This window comes from Eleutherodactylus coqui, chromosome 13 (genome assembly GCF_035609145.1).
Source record: "Eleutherodactylus coqui strain aEleCoq1 chromosome 13, aEleCoq1.hap1, whole genome shotgun sequence".
NCBI classification, from domain to species: Eukaryota; Metazoa; Chordata; class Amphibia; order Anura; family Eleutherodactylidae; genus Eleutherodactylus; species Eleutherodactylus coqui.
Genome location: NC_089849.1, coordinates 124501005 through 124520428, shown reverse-complemented (window position 1 = coordinate 124520428; position 19424 = coordinate 124501005). Strand labels below are relative to the sequence as shown.

General features: G+C 46.9%; 1 protein-coding gene across 1 annotated transcript in view; it reads left to right on the top strand.

The window, feature by feature from the left end:
- Positions 1–837: 837 nt before the first annotated feature.
- Positions 838–19424, top strand: part of LOC136588121 (oocyte zinc finger protein XlCOF8.4-like) — a 68960-nt gene continuing 50373 nt past the window's right edge. Inside the window, exon 1 of the mRNA XM_066587105.1 lies at positions 838–916. The gene's annotated coding sequence lies outside the window, so the exon portion shown is untranslated. The remainder of the gene's footprint in view (positions 917–19424) is intronic.

Genomic DNA, 19424 nt, shown 5'->3' with positions numbered 1-19424 from the left:
ACATACTACAGGGCTCAGTGTATAATGTGTCCCCTCCTGCTATATATACTATACATACTAAGGGCTCAGTGTATAATGTGTCCCCTCCTGCTATATATACTACAGGGCTCAGTGTATAATGTGTCCTCTCCTGCTATATACACTATACATACTACAGGCCTCAGTGTATAATGTGTCCCCCCCCCCCCCCCCTGCTATATATACTATACATACTACAGGGCTCAGTGTATAATGTGTCCCCTCCTGCTATATATACTATACATACTACAGGGCTCAGTGTATAATGTGCCCCTCCTGCTATATATACTATACATACTACAGGGCTCAGTGTATAATGTGTCTCCTCCAGCTATATATACTATACATACTACTGGGCTCAGTGTATAATGTGTCCCTCCTGCTATATATACTATACATACTACAGGGCTCAGTGTATAATGTGTCCCCTCCTGCTATATATACTATACATACTACAGGGCTCAGTGTATAATGTGCCCCTCCTGCTATATATACTATACATACTACAGGGCTCAGTGTATAATGTGTCCCCCTCCTGCTATATATAATACAAGGCTTGGTGTATAATGTCCCCCTCCTGCTATAGAATAACCCTTACCCCCCCTGCCCTGACTGCACTCTGCCCGGGGAGGGTCTCAGCTCTCCGGCAGTGACAGGGTTGGTTTGGGCAGTACATTGTTTAGCAGAACATGTTGATCGCTCAGCCATGCATATAGCACCTTTCAAGCTGGCAGCCCGCAGACACCGGAAGTAGGCTGTTGGAACGCACAATAGAGTGAACCGCAATAACCGGAAGTGAAACACCGGCTAACCGGAAGTTGTGTTTTTTCTCCTGCACGTCCAGATGGCTGATAAAGGAGTGAAGCTGCAGCCGTAGTGACCTCCTCCAGTGTGCCTGGTATTTATCTGCTTACTAACCCCCTTTAATGAAGGACAGAGGATGCTTATGCCTGTTCTCGTGGTTGTCTGCTGTTAATCCCCTACAGTAGTTGTGTGACTGACACATATTACACATCGTGCAGCTATTAGTACCCTTGTCACATGCATGTAATAAACGCCATACAAGAGAGTCGGTTAGGAGCCCGTTACCCACATGTAACACGTATGTTGTGCGCGTCACAGCCAGTCTGATACTTATTACCAACATATAATAAACATTACGGCTGGTGTGAAGCTCCTCGCTCACATATAACATGTACCGCACACATTACAGCTGGTGGGAAGCTCCTCGCTCACATATAACACGTACCGCACACATTACAGCTGGTGGGTAGAAGCTCCTCGCTCACATATAACACGTACTGCACACATTACAGCTGGTGGGTAGAAGCTCCTCGCTCACATATAACACGTACTGCACAGATTACAGCTGGTGGGTAGAAGCTCCTCGCTCACATATAACATGTACTGCACACATTACAGCTGGTGTGAAGCTCCTCGCTCACATATAACACGTACTGCACACATTACAGCTGGTGGGTAGAAGCTCCTCGCTCACATATAACATGTACTGCACACATTATAGCTGGTGGGTAGAAGCTCCTCGCTCACATATAACATGTACTGCACACATTACAGCTGGTGGGAAGCTCCTCGCTCACATATAACATGTACTGCACACATTACAGCTGGTAGAAGCTCCTCGCTCACATATAACATGTACTGCACACATTACAGCTGATGGGAAGCTCCTCGCTCACATATAACATGTACTGCACACATTACAGCTGGTGGGAAGCGCCTCGCTCACATATAACATGTACTGCACACATTACAGCTGGTAGAAGCTCCTCGCTCACATATAACATGTACTGCACACATTACAGCTGGTGGGAAGCTCCTCGCTCACATATAACATGTACCGCACACATTACAGCTGGTGGGAAGCTCCTCGCTCACATATAACATGTACTGCACACATTACAGCTGGTGGGAAGCTCCTCGCTCACATATAACATGTACCGCACACATTACAGCTGGTGGGAAGCTCCTCGCTCACATATAACATGTACTGCACACATTACAGCTGGTGGGAAGCTCCTCGCTCACATATAACATGTACTGCACACATTACAGCTGGTGGGAAGCTCCTCGCTCACATATAACATGTACTGCACACATTACAGCTGGTGGGAAGCTCCTCGCTCACATATAACATGTACTGCGCTCATTACAGCTGGTAGAAGCTCCTCGCTCACATATAACATGTACCGCACACATTACAGCTGGTGGGAAGCTCCTCGCTCACATATAACATGTACCGCACACATTACAGCTGGTAGAAGCTCCTCGCTCACATATAACATGTACTGCACATTACAGCTGGTGGGAAGCTCCTCGCTCACATATAACATGTACTGCACACATTACAGCTGGTGGGTAGCAGCTCCTCGCTCACGTATAACATGTACTGCACACATTACAGCTGGTGGGTAGAAGCTCCTCGCTCACATATAACATGTACTGCACACATTATGGCTGGTGGGAAGCTCCTCGCTCACATATAACATGTACTGCACACATTACAGCTGGTAGAAGCTCCTCGCTCACATATAACATGTACTGCACACATTACAGCTGGTGGGAAGCTCCTCGCTCACATATAACATGTACTGCACACATTACAGCTGGTGGGAAGCTCCTCGCTCACATATAACATGTACTCCGCACATTACAGCTGGTAGAAGCTCCTCGCTCACATATAACACGTACTGCACACATTACAGCTGGTGGGTAGAAGCTCCTCGCTCACATATAACATGTACTGCACACATTATAGCTGGTGGGTAGAAGCTCCTCGCTCACATATAACATGTACTGCACACATTACAGCTGGTGGGAAGCTCCTCGCTCACATATAACATGTACTGCACACATTACAGCTGGTGGGAAGCTCCTCGCTCACATATAACATGTACCGCACACATTACAGCTGGTGGGAAGCTCCTCGCTCACATATAACATGTACTGCACACATTACAGCTGGTGGGAAGCTCCTCGCTCACATATAACATGTACTGCACACATTACAGCTGGTGGGAAGCTCCTCGCTCACATATAACATGTACTGCACACATTACAGCTGGTGGGAAGCTCCTCGCTCACATATAACATGTACTGCGCTCATTACAGCTGGTAGAAGCTCCTCGCTCACATATAACATGTACCGCACACATTACAGCTGGTAGAAGCTCCTCGCTCACATATAACATGTACTGTACACATTACAGCTGGTGAATAGAAGCTCCTCGCTCACATATAACATGTACCGCACACATTACAGCTGGTAGAAGCTCCTCGCTCACATATAACATGTACTGCACACATTACAGCTGGTAGAAGCTCCTCGCTCACATATAACATGTACTGCACACATTACAGCTGGTGAATAGAAGCTCCTCGCTCACATATAACATGTACTGCACAGATTACGGCTGGTGGGAAGCTCCTCGCTCACATATAACATGTACTGCACACATTACAGCTGGTGGGAAGCTCCTCGCTCACATATAACATGTACCGCACACATTACAGCTGGTGGGAAGCTCCTCGCTCACATATTACATGTACTGCACACATTACAGCTGGTGGGAAGCTCCTCGCTCACGTATAACACGTACTGCACACATTACAGCTGGTGGGTAGAAGCTCCTCGCTCACATATAACATGTACTGCACACATTATAGCTGGTGGGTAGAAGCTCCTCGCTCACATATAACATGTACTGCACACATTACAGCTGGTGGGAAGCTCCTCGCTCACATATAACATGTACTGCACACATTACAGCTGGTAGAAGCTCCTCGCTCACGTATAACATGTACTGCACACATTACAGCTGGTAGAAGCTCCTCGCTCACGTATAACATGTACTGCACACATTACAGCTGGTGGGAAGCTTCTCGCTCACATATAACATGTACTGCGCACATTACAGCTGGTAGAAGCTCCTCGCTCACATATAACACGTACTGCACACATTACAGCTGGTGGGAAGCTCCTCGCTCACATATAACACGTACTGCACACATTACAGCTGGTAGAAGCTCCTCGCTCACATATAACATGTACTGCACACATTACAGCTGGTAGAAGCTCCTCGCTCACATATAACATGTACTGTACACATTACAGCTGGTGAATAGAAGCTCCTCGCTCACATATAACATGTACCGCACACATTACAGCTGGTAGAAGCTCCTCGCTCACATATAACATGTACCGCACACATTACAGCTGGTAGAAGCTCCTCGCTCACATATAACATGTACTGCACACATTACAGCTGGTAGAAGCTCCTCGCTCACATATAACATGTACTGCACAGATTACGGCTGGTGGGTAGAAGCTCCTCGCTCACATATAACATGTACTGCACACATTACAGCTGGTAGAAGCTCCTCGCTCACATATAACACGTACTGCACACATTACAGCTGGTAGAAGCTCCTCGCTCACATATAACATGTACTGCACATTACAGCTGGTAGAAGCCCCTCGCTCACATATTACATGTACTGCACACATTACAGCTGGTAGAAGCTCCTCGCTCACATATAACATGTACTGCACACATTACAGCTGGTAGAAGCTCCTCGCTCACATATAACATGTACTGCACACATTACAGCTGGTGGGAAGCTCCTCGCTCACATATATCATGTACTGCACACATTACAGCTGGTAGAAGCTCCTCGCTCACATATAACATGTACTGCACATTACAGCTGGTAGAAGCCCCTCGCTCACATATTACATGTACTGCACACATTACAGCTGGTAGAAGCTCCTCGCTCACATATAACATGTACTGCACACATTACAGCTGGTAGAAGCTCCTCGCTCACATATAACATGTACTGCACACATTACAGCTGGTGGGAAGCTCCTCGCTCACATATAACATGTACTGTACACATTACAGCTGGTGGGAAGCTCCTCGCTCACATATAACATGTACTGCACACATTACAGCTGGTGGGAAGCTCCTCGCTCACATATTACATGTACTGCACACATTACAGCTGGTGGGAAGCTCCTCGCTCACATATAACACGTACTGCACACATTACAGCTGGTAGACGCTCCTCGCTCACATATAACATGTACTGCACACATTACAGCTGGTGAATAGAAGCTCCTCGCTCACATATAACATGTACTGCACACAATACAGCTGGTAGAAGCTCCTCGCTCACATATAACATGTACTGCACACAATACAGCTGGTAGAAGCTCCTCGCTCACATATAACATGTACCGCACACATTACAGCTGGTGGGAAGCTCCTCGCTCACGTATAACATGTACTGCACACAATACAGCTGGTAGAAGCTCCTCGCTCACATATAACATGTACCGCACACATTACAGCTGGTGGGAAGCTCCTCGCTCACATATAACATGTACTGCACACATTACAGCTGGTGAATAGAAGTTCCTCGCTCACATATAACACGTACTGCACACATTACAGCTGGTAGAAGCTCCTCGCTCACATATAACATGTACTGCACACATTACAGCTGGTGGGAAGCTCCTCGCTCACATATAACATGTACTGCGCACATTACAGCTGGTAGAAGCTCCTCGCTCACATATTACATGTACACATTACAGCTGGTGGGAAGCTCCTCGCTCACATATAACATGTACTGCACACAATACAGTTGGTGGGAAGCTCCTCGCTCACATATAACATGTACCGCACACATTACAGCTGGTGGGAAGCTCCTCGCTCACATATAACATGTACCGCACACATTACAGCTGGTGGGAAGCTCCTCGCTCACATATACCATGTACTGCACACATTACAGCTGGTAGAAGCTCCTCGCTCACATATAACATGTACTGCACATTACAGCTGGTGGGAAGCTCCTCGCTCACATATTACATGTACTGCACACATTACAGCTGGTGGGAAGCTCCTCGCTCACATATAACATGTACTGCGCACATTACAGCTGGTAGAAGCTCCTCGCTCACATATTACATGTACACATTACAGCTGGTGGGAAGCTCCTCGCTCACGTATAACATGTACTGCACACATTACAGCTGGTGGGAAGCTCCTCGCTCACATATAACATGTACTGCACACATTACAGCTGGTAGAAGCTCCTCGCTCACATATAACACGTACTGCACACATTACAGCTGGTGGGAAGCTCCTCGCTCACATATAACATGTACCGCACACATTACAGCTGGTAGACGCTCCTCGCTCACATATAACATGTACTGCACACATTACAGCTGGTGGGAAGCTCCTCGCTCACATATAACATGTACCGCACACATTACAGCTGGTGGGAAGCTCCTCGCTCACATATAACATGTACTGTACACATTACAGCTGGTGGGAAGCTCCTCGCTCACATATAACATGTACTGCACACATTACAGCTGGTAGAAGCTCCTCGCTCACATATTGCATGTACTGCACACATTACAGCTGGTGGGAAGCTCCTCGCTCACATATTACATGTACTGCACACATTACAGCTGGTGGGAAGCTCCTCGCTCACATATTACATGTACTGCACACATTACAGCTGGTGGGAAGCTCCTCGCTCACATATAACATGTACCGCACACACTACAGCTGGTAGAAGCTCCTCGCTCAGATATAACATGTACCGCACACATTATAGCTGGTGGGAAGCTCCTCGCTCACGTATAACATGTACTGCGCACATTACAGCTGGTGGGAAGCTCCTCGCTCACATATAACATGTACTGCACACATTACAGCTGGTGGGTAGAAGTTCCTCGCTCACATATAACATGTACCGCACACATTACAGCTGGTGGGAAGCTCCTCGCTCACATATAACATGTACCGCACACACTACAGCTGGTAGAAGCTCCTCGCTCAGATATAACATGTACCGCACACATTATAGCTGGTGGGAAGCTCCTCGCTCACGTATAACATGTACTGCACACATTACAGCTGGTAGAAGCTCCTCGCTCACATATAACATGTACTGCACACATTACAGCTGGTAGAAGCTCCTCGCTCACATATAACATGTACTGCACACATTACAGCTGGTGGGTAGCTCCTCGCTCACATATAACATGTACTGCACACATTATAGCTGATGGGAAGCTCCTCGCTCACATATTACATGTACTGCACACATTACAGCTGGTGGGAAGCTCCTCGCTCACATATAACATGTACTGTACACATTACAGCTGGTGGGTAGAAGCTCCCTGCTCACATATAACATGTACTACACACATTACAGTTGGTGGGAAGCTCCTCGCTCACATATAACATGTACCGCACACACTACAGCTGGTAGAAGCTCCTCGCTCAGATATAACATGTACCGCACACATTATAGCTGGTGGGAAGCTCCTCGCTCACATATAACATGTACTGCACACATTACAGCTGGTAGAAGCTCCTCGCTCACATATAACATGTACTGCACACATTACAGCTGGTGGGAAGCTCCTCGCTCACATACAACATGTACTGCACACATTACAGCTGGTAGAAGCTCCTCGCTCACATATAACATGTACTGCACACATTACAGCTGGTAGAAGCTCCTCGCTCACATATAACATGTACTGCACACATTACAGCTGGTGAATAGAAGCTCCTCGCTCACATATAACATGTACTGCACACAATACAGCTGGTAGAAGCTCCTCGCTCACATATAACATGTACTGCACACATTACAGCTGGTAGAAGCTCCTCGCTCACATATAACATGTACTGCACAGAATACAGTTGGTGGGAAGCTCCTCGCTCACATATAACATGTACTGCACACATTACAGCTGGTAGAAGCTCCTCGCTCACATATAACATGTACTGCACACATTACAGCTGGTGGGAAGCTCCTCGCTCACATATAACATGTACTGCACACAACAGCTGGTGGGTAGAAGCTCCTCGCTCACATATAACATGTACTGCACATTACAGCTGGTGGGAAGCTCCTCGCTCACATATAACATGTACTGCACACATTACAGCTGGTAGAAGCTCCTCGCTCACATATAACATGTACTGCACAGATTACAGCTGGTAGAAGCTCCTCGCTCACATATAACATGTACTGCACACATTACAGCTGGTAGAAGCTCCTCGCTCACATATAACATGTACTGCACACATTACAGCTGGTGGGAAGCTCCTCGCTCACATATAACATGTACTGCACACATTACAGCTGGTAGAAGCTCCTCGCTCACATATAACATGTACTGCACACATTACAGCTGGTGGGAAGCTCCTCGCTCACATATAACATGTACTGCACACATAACAGCTGGTGGGAAGCTCCTCGCTCACATATAACATGTACTGCACACATAACAGCTGGTGGGTAGAAGCTCCTCGCTCACATATAACATGTACTGCGCACATTACAGCTGGTAGAAGCTCCTCGCTCACATATAACATGTACTGCACACATTACAGCTGGTAGGAAGCTCCTCGCTCACATATAACATGTACTGCACACATTACAGCTGGTGGGAAGCTCCTCGCTCACATATAACATGTACCGCACACATTACAGCTGGTAGAAGCTCCTCGCTCACATATAACATGTACTGCACACATTACAGCTGGTAGAAGCTCCTCGCTCACATATAACATGTACTGCACACATTACAGCTGGTGGGAAGCTCCTCGCTCACATATAACATGTACTGCACACATTACAGCTGGTGGGAAGCTCCTCGCTCACATATAACATGTACTGCGCACATTACAGCTGATGGGAAGCTCCTCGCTCACATATAACATGTACTACACACATTACAGCTGGTGGGAAGCTCCTCGCTCACATATAACATGTACTGCACACATTACAGCTGGTAGAAGCTCCTCGGTCACATATAACACGTACTGCACACATTACAGCTGGTGGGTAGAAGCTCCTCGCTCACATATAACATGCACTGCACACATTACAGCTGGTGGAAGCTCCTCGCTCACATATAGCATGTACTGCACACATTACAGCTGGTGGGAAGCTCCTCGCTCACATATAACATGTACTGCACACATTACAGCTGGTGGGAAGCTCCTCGCTCACATATAACATGTACTCCGCACATTACAGCTGGTAGAAGCTCCTCGCTCACATATAACATGCACTGCACACATTACAGCTGGTGGAAGCTCCTCGCTCACATATAGCATGTACTGCACACATTACAGCTGGTGGGAAGCTCCTCGCTCACATATAACATGTACTGCACACATTACAGCTGGTGGGAAGCTCCTCGCTCACATATAACATGTACTCCGCACATTACAGCTGGTAGAAGCTCCTCGCTCACATATAACACGTACTGCACACATTACAGCTGGTGGGTAGAAGCTCCTCGCTCACATATAACATGTACTGCACACATTATAGCTGGTGGGTAGAAGCTCCTCGCTCACATATAACATGTACTGCACACATTACAGCTGGTGGGAAGCTCCTCGCTCACATATAACATGTACCGCACACATTACAGCTGGTGGGAAGCTCCTCGCTCACATATAACATGTACTGCACACATTACAGCTGGTGGGAAGCTCCTCGCTCACATATAACATGTACTGCACACATTACAGCTGGTGGGAAGCTCCTCGCTCACATATAACATGTACTGCACACATTACAGCTGGTGGGAAGCTCCTCGCTCACATATAACATGTACTGCGCTCATTACAGCTGGTAGAAGCTCCTCGCTCACATATAACATGTACCGCACACATTACAGCTGGTAGAAGCTCCTCGCTCACATATAACATGTACTGTACACATTACAGCTGGTGAATAGAAGCTCCTCGCTCACATATAACATGTACCGCACACATTACAGCTGGTAGAAGCTCCTCGCTCACATATAACATGTACTGCACACATTACAGCTGGTAGAAGCTCCTCGCTCACATATAACATGTACTGCACACATTACAGCTGGTGAATAGAAGCTCCTCGCTCACATATAACATGTACTGCACAGATTACGGCTGGTGGGAAGCTCCTCGCTCACATATAACATGTACTGCACACATTACAGCTGGTGGGAAGCTCCTCGCTCACATATAACATGTACCGCACACATTACAGCTGGTGGGAAGCTCCTCGCTCACTTATTACATGTACTGCACACATTACAGCTGGTGGGAAGCTCCTCGCTCACGTATAACACGTACTGCACACATTACAGCTGGTGGGTAGAAGCTCCTCGCTCACATATAACATGTACTGCACACATTATAGCTGGTGGGTAGAAGCTCCTCGCTCACATATAACATGTACTGCACACATTACAGCTGGTGGGAAGCTCCTCGCTCACATATAACATGTACTGCACACATTACAGCTGGTAGAAGCTCCTCGCTCACGTATAACATGTACTGCACACATTACAGCTGGTAGAAGCTCCTCGCTCACGTATAACATGTACTGCACACATTACAGCTGGTGGGAAGCTTCTCGCTCACATATAACATGTACTGCGCACATTACAGCTGGTAGAAGCTCCTCGCTCACATATAACACGTACTGCACACATTACAGCTGGTGGGAAGCTCCTCGCTCACATATAACACGTACTGCACACATTACAGCTGGTAGAAGCTCCTCGCTCACATATAACATGTACTGCACACATTACAGCTGGTAGAAGCTCCTCGCTCACATATAACATGTACTGTACACATTACAGCTGGTGAATAGAAGCTCCTCGCTCACATATAACATGTACCGCACACATTACAGCTGGTAGAAGCTCCTCGCTCACATATAACATGTACCGCACACATTACAGCTGGTAGAAGCTCCTCGCTCACATATAACATGTACTGCACACATTACAGCTGGTAGAAGCTCCTCGCTCACATATAACATGTACTGCACAGATTACGGCTGGTGGGTAGAAGCTCCTCGCTCACATATAACATGTACTGCACACATTACAGCTGGTAGAAGCTCCTCGCTCACATATAACACGTACTGCACACATTACAGCTGGTAGAAGCTCCTCGCTCACATATAACATGTACTGCACATTACAGCTGGTAGAAGCCCCTCGCTCACATATTACATGTACTGCACACATTACAGCTGGTAGAAGCTCCTCGCTCACATATAACATGTACTGCACACATTACAGCTGGTAGAAGCTCCTCGCTCACATATAACATGTACTGCACACATTACAGCTGGTGGGAAGCTCCTCGCTCACATATAACATGTACTGCACACATTACAGCTGGTAGAAGCTCCTCGCTCACATATAACATGTACTGCACATTACAGCTGGTAGAAGCCCCTCGCTCACATATTACATGTACTGCACACATTACAGCTGGTAGAAGCTCCTCGCTCACATATAACATGTACTGCACACATTACAGCTGGTAGAAGCTCCTCGCTCACATATAACATGTACTGCACACATTACAGCTGGTGGGAAGCTCCTCGCTCACATATAACATGTACTGTACACATTACAGCTGGTGGGAAGCTCCTCGCTCACATATAACATGTACTGCACACATTACAGCTGGTGGGAAGCTCCTCGCTCACATATTACATGTACTGCACACATTACAGCTGGTGGGAAGCTCCTCGCTCACATATAACACGTACTGCACACATTACAGCTGGTAGACGCTCCTCGCTCACATATAACATGTACTGCACACATTACAGCTGGTGAATAGAAGCTCCTCGCTCACATATAACATGTACTGCACACAATACAGCTGGTAGAAGCTCCTCGCTCACATATAACATGTACTGCACACAATACAGCTGGTAGAAGCTCCTCGCTCACATATAACATGTACCGCACACATTACAGCTGGTGGGAAGCTCCTCGCTCACGTATAACATGTACTGCACACAATACAGCTGGTAGAAGCTCCTCGCTCACATATAACATGTACCGCACACATTACAGCTGGTGGGAAGCTCCTCGCTCACATATAACATGTACTGCACACATTACAGCTGGTGAATAGAAGTTCCTCGCTCACATATAACACGTACTGCACACATTACAGCTGGTAGAAGCTCCTCGCTCACATATAACATGTACTGCACACATTACAGCTGGTGGGAAGCTCCTCGCTCACATATAACATGTACTGCGCACATTACAGCTGGTAGAAGCTCCTCGCTCACATATTACATGTACACATTACAGCTGGTGGGAAGCTCCTCGCTCACATATAACATGTACTGCACACAATACAGTTGGTGGGAAGCTCCTCGCTCACATATAACATGTACCGCACACATTACAGCTGGTGGGAAGCTCCTCGCTCACATATAACATGTACCGCACACATTACAGCTGGTGGGAAGCTCCTCGCTCACATATACCATGTACTGCACACATTACAGCTGGTAGAAGCTCCTCGCTCACATATAACATGTACTGCACATTACAGCTGGTGGGAAGCTCCTCGCTCACATATTACATGTACTGCACACATTACAGCTGGTGGGAAGCTCCTCGCTCACATATAACATGTACTGCGCACATTACAGCTGGTAGAAGCTCCTCGCTCACATATTACATGTACACATTACAGCTGGTGGGAAGCTCCTCGCTCACGTATAACATGTACTGCACACATTACAGCTGGTGGGAAGCTCCTCGCTCACATATAACATGTACTGCACACATTACAGCTGGTAGAAGCTCCTCGCTCACATATAACACGTACTGCACACATTACAGCTGGTGGGAAGCTCCTCGCTCACATATAACATGTACCGCACACATTACAGCTGGTAGACGCTCCTCGCTCACATATAACATGTACTGCACACATTACAGCTGGTGGGAAGCTCCTCGCTCACATATAACATGTACCGCACACATTACAGCTGGTGGGAAGCTCCTCGCTCACATATAACATGTACTGTACACATTACAGCTGGTGGGAAGCTCCTCGCTCACATATAACATGTACTGCACACATTACAGCTGGTAGAAGCTCCTCGCTCACATATTGCATGTACTGCACACATTACAGCTGGTGGGAAGCTCCTCGCTCACATATTACATGTACTGCACACATTACAGCTGGTGGGAAGCTCCTCGCTCACATATTACATGTACTGCACACATTACAGCTGGTGGGAAGCTCCTCGCTCACATATAACATGTACCGCACACACTACAGCTGGTAGAAGCTCCTCGCTCAGATATAACATGTACCGCACACATTATAGCTGGTGGGAAGCTCCTCGCTCACGTATAACATGTACTGCGCACATTACAGCTGGTGGGAAGCTCCTCGCTCACATATAACATGTACTGCACACATTACAGCTGGTGGGTAGAAGTTCCTCGCTCACATATAACATGTACCGCACACATTACAGCTGGTGGGAAGCTCCTCGCTCACATATAACATGTACCGCACACACTACAGCTGGTAGAAGCTCCTCGCTCAGATATAACATGTACCGCACACATTATAGCTGGTGGGAAGCTCCTCGCTCACGTATAACATGTACTGCACACATTACAGCTGGTAGAAGCTCCTCGCTCACATATAACATGTACTGCACACATTACAGCTGGTAGAAGCTCCTCGCTCACATATAACATGTACTGCACACATTACAGCTGGTGGGTAGCTCCTCGCTCACATATAACATGTACTGCACACATTACAGCTGGTGGGAAGCTCCTCGCTCACATATTACATGTACTGCACACATTACAGCTGGTGGGAAGCTCCTCGCTCACATATTACATGTACTTCACACATTACAGCTGGTGGGTAGAAGCTCCTCGCTCACATATAACATGTACTGCACACATTATAGCTGATGGGAAGCTCCTCGCTCACATATTACATGTACTGCACACATTACAGCTGGTGGGAAGCTCCTCGCTCACATATAACATGTACTGTACACATTACAGCTGGTGGGTAGAAGCTCCCTGCTCACATATAACATGTACTACACACATTACAGTTGGTGGGAAGCTCCTCGCTCACATATAACATGTACCGCACACACTACAGCTGGTAGAAGCTCCTCGCTCAGATATAACATGTACCGCACACATTATAGCTGGTGGGAAGCTCCTCGCTCACATATAACATGTACTGCACACATTACAGCTGGTAGAAGCTCCTCGCTCACATATAACATGTACTGCACACATTACAGCTGGTGGGAAGCTCCTCGCTCACATACAACATGTACTGCACACATTACAGCTGGTAGAAGCTCCTCGCTCACATATAACATGTACTGCACACATTACAGCTGGTAGAAGCTCCTCGCTCACATATAACATGTACTGCACACATTACAGCTGGTGAATAGAAGCTCCTCGCTCACATATAACATGTACTGCACACAATACAGCTGGTAGAAGCTCCTCGCTCACATATAACATGTACTGCACACATTACAGCTGGTAGAAGCTCCTCGCTCACATATAACATGTACTGCACAGAATACAGTTGGTGGGAAGCTCCTCGCTCACATATAACATGTACTGCACACATTACAGCTGGTAGAAGCTCCTCGCTCACATATAACATGTACTGCACACATTACAGCTGGTGGGAAGCTCCTCGCTCACATATAACATGTACTGCACACATAACAGCTGGTGGGTAGAAGCTCCTCGCTCACATATAACATGTACTGCACATTACAGCTGGTGGGAAGCTCCTCGCTCACATATAACATGTACTGCACACATTACAGCTGGTGGGAAGCTCCTCGCTCACATATAACATGTACTGCACACATTACAGCTGGTAGAAGCTCCTCGCTCACATATAACATGTACTGCACAGATTACAGCTGGTAGAAGCTCCTCGCTCACATATAACATGTACTGCACAGATTACAGCTGGTAGAAGCTCCTCGCTCACATATAACATGTACTGCACACATTACAGCTGGTAGAAGCTCCTCGCTCACATATAACATGTACTGCACACATTACAGCTGGTAGAAGCTCCTCGCTCACATATAACATGTACTGCACACATTACAGCTGGTGGGAAGCTCCTCGCTCACATATAACATGTACTGCACACATTACAGCTGGTAGAAGCTCCTCGCTCACATATAACATGTACTGCACACATTACAGCTGGTGGGAAGCTCCTCGCTCACATATAACATGTACTGCACACATAACAGCTGGTGGGAAGCTCCTCGCTCACATATAACATGTACTGCACACATAACAGCTGGTGGGTAGAAGCTCCTCGCTCACATATAACATGTACTGCGCACATTACAGCTGGTAGAAGCTCCTCGCTCACATATAACATGTACTGCACACATTACAGCTGGTAGGAAGCTCCTCGCTCACATATAACATGTACTGCACACATTACAGCTGGTGGGAAGCTCCTCGCTCACATATAACATGTACCGCACACATTACAGCTGGTAGAAGCTCCTCGCTCACATATAACATGTACTGCACACATTACAGCTGGTAGAAGCTCCTCGCTCACATATAACATGTACTGCACACATTACAGCTGGTGGGAAGCTCCTCGCTCACATATAACATGTACTGCACACATTACAGCTGGTGGGAAGCTCCTCGCTCACATATAACATGTACTGCGCACATTACAGCTGATGGGAAGCTCCTCGCTCACATATAACATGTACTACACACATTACAGCTGGTGGGAAGCTCCTCGCTCACATATAACATGTACTGCACACATTACAGCTGGTAGAAGCTCCTCGGTCACATATAACACGTACTGCACACATTACAGCTGGTGGGTAGAAGCTCCTCGCTCACATATAACATGCACTGCACACATTACAGCTGGTGGAAGCTCCTCGCTCACATATAGCATGTACTGCACACATTACAGCTGGTGGGAAGCTCCTCGCTCACATATAACATGTACTGCACACATTACAGCTGGTGAATAGAAGCTGCTCGCTCACATATAACATGTACTGCACACAATACAGTTGGTGGGAAGCTCCTCGCTCACATATAACATGTACTGCACACATTACAGCTGGTGGGAAGCTCCTCGCTCACATATTACATGTACTGCACACATTACAGCTGGTGGGAAGCTCCTCGCTCACATATAACATGTACTGCACACATAACAGCTGGTGGGTAGAAGCTCCTCGCTCACATATAACATGTACTGCACATATAACAGCTGGTGGGTAGAAGCTCCTCGCTCACATATAACATGTACTGCACACATTACAGCTGGTGGGTAGAAGCTCCTCGCTCACATATAACATGTACTGCACACATAACAGCTGGTGGGTAGAAGCTCCTCGCTCACATATAACATGTACTGCACACATTACAGCTGGTAGAAGCTCCTCGCTCACATATAACATGTACTGCACACATAACAGCTGGTGGGTAGAAGCTCCTCGCTCACATATAACATGTACTGCACACATTACAGCTGGTAGAAGCTCCTCGCTCACATATTACATGTACTGCGCACATTACAGCTGGTGGGAAGCTCCTCGCTCACATATAACATGTACTGCACACATTACAGCTGGTGGGAAGCTCCTCGCTCACATATAACATGTACTGCACACATTACAGCTGGTGGGTAGAAGCTCCTCGCTCACATATAACATGTACTGCACACATTACAGCTGGTAGGAAGGAGCTACTCGCTCACCTATAACACGTACTGCGCACATTACAGCTGGTGGGAAGCTCCTCGCTCACATATAACATGTACTGCACACATTACAGCTGGTGGGAAGCTCCTCGCTCACATATAACATGTACTACACACATTACAGCTGGTAGAAGCTCCTCGCTCACATATAACACGTACTGCACACATTACAGCTGGTGGGAAGCTGCTCGCTCACATATAACATGTACTGCACACATTACAGCTGGTAGAAGCTCCTCGCTCACATATAACATGTACTGCACACATTACAGCTGGTAGAAGCTCCTCGCTCACATATAACATGTACTGCACACATTACAGCTGGTAGAAGCTCCTCGCTCACATATAACATGTACTGCACACATTACAGCTGGTAGAAGCTCCTCGCTCACATATAACATGTACTGCACACATTACAGCTGGTGGGAAGCTCCTCGCTCACATATAACATGTACCGCACACATTACAGCTGGTGGGAAGCTCCTCGCTCACATATAACATGTACTGCACACATTACAGCTGGTGGGAAGCTCCTCGCTCACATATAACATGTACTGCACACATTACAGCTGGTGGGTAGAAGCTCCTCGCTCACATATAACATGTACTGCACACATTACAGCTGGTAGAAGCTCCTCGCTCACATATAACATGTACTGCACACATTACAGCTGGTGGGTAGAAGCTCCTCGCTCACATATAACATGTACTGCACACATAACAGCTGGTGGGTAGAAGCTCCTCGCTCACATATAACATGTACTGCACACATTACAGCTGGTGGGAAGCTCCTCGCTCACATATAACATGTACTGCACACATTACAGCTGGTGGGAAGCTCCTCGCTCACATATAACATGTACTGCACACATTACAGCTGGTAGAAGCTCCTCGCTCACATATAACATGTACTGCACACATTACAGCTGGTAGAAGCTCCTCGCTCACATATAACATGTACTGCACACATTACAGCTGGTAGAAGCTCCTCGCTCACATATAACATGTACTGCACACATTACAGCTGGTAGAAGCTCCTCGCTCACATATAACATGTACTGCACACATTACAGCTGGTGGGAAGCTCCTCGCTCACATATAACATGTACCGCACACATTACAGCTGGTGGGAAGCTCCTCGCTCACATATAACATGTACTGCACACATTACAGCTGGTGGGAAGCTCCTCGCTCACATATAACATGTACTGCACACATTACAGCTGGTAGAAGCTCCTCGCTCACATATAACATGTACTGCACACATTACAGCTGGTAGAAGCTCCTCGCTCACATATAACATGTACTGCACACATTACAGCTGGTAGAAGCTCCTCGCTCACATATAACATGTACTGCACACATTACAGCTGGTAGAAGCTCCTCGCTCACATATAACATGTACTGCACACATTACAGCTGGTAGAAGCTCCTCGCTCACATATAACATGTACTGCACACATTACAGCTGGTAGAAGCTCCTCGCTCACATATAACATGTACTGCACACATTACAGCTGGTAGAAGCTCCTCGCTCACATATAACACGTACTGCACACATTACAGCTGGTAGAAGCTCCTCGCTCACATATAACATGTACTGCACACATTACAGCTGGTAGAAGCTCCTCGCTCACATATAACATGTACTGCACACATTACAGCTGGTGGGAAGCTCCTCGCTCACATATAACATGTACTGCACACATTACAGCTGGTGAATAGAAGCTCCTCGCTCACATATAACATGTACTGCACACCATACAGCTGGTAGAAGCTCCTCGCTCACATATAACATGTACTGCACACAATACATTTGGTGGGAAGCTCCTCGCTCACATATAACATGTACTGCACACATTACAGCTGGTGAGAAGCTCCTCGCTCACATATAACATGTACTGCACACATTACAGCTGGTGGGAAGAAGCTCCTGTCTCACGTATAACATGTACTGCACACATTACAGCTGGTGGGAAGCTCCTCGCTCACATATTGCATGTACTGCACACATTATAGCTGGTGGGAAGCTCCTCGCTCACATATAACATGTACTGCACACATTACAGCTGGTAGAAGCTCCTCGCTCACATATAACATGTACTGCACACATTACAGCTGGTGGGAAGCTCCTCGCTCACATATAACATGTACTGCACACATTACAGCTGGTGGGTAGAAGCTCCTCGCTCACATATAACATGTACCGCACACATTACAGCTGGTAGAAGCTCCTCGCTCACATATTACATGTACTGCACACATTACAGCTGGTAGAAGCTCCTCGCTCACATATAACATGTACCGCACACATTACAGCTGGTGGGTAGAAGCTCCTCGCTCACATATAACATGTACCGCACACATTACAGCTGGTAGAAGCTCCTCGCTCACATATTACATGTACTGCACACATTACAGCTGGTGGGAAGAAGCTCCTGTCTCACGTATAACATGTACTGCACACATTACAGCTGGTGGGAAGCTCCTCGCTCACATATAACATGTACCGCACACACTACAGCTGGTAGAAGCTCCTCGCTCAGATATAACATGTACCGCACACATTACAGCTGGTGGGAAGCTCCTCGCTCACATATAACATGTACCGCACACATTACAGCTGGTGGGAAGCTCCTCGCTCACATATAACATGTACTGCACACATTACAGCTGGTAGAAGCTCCTCGCTCACATATAACATGTACTGCACACATTACAGCTGGTGAA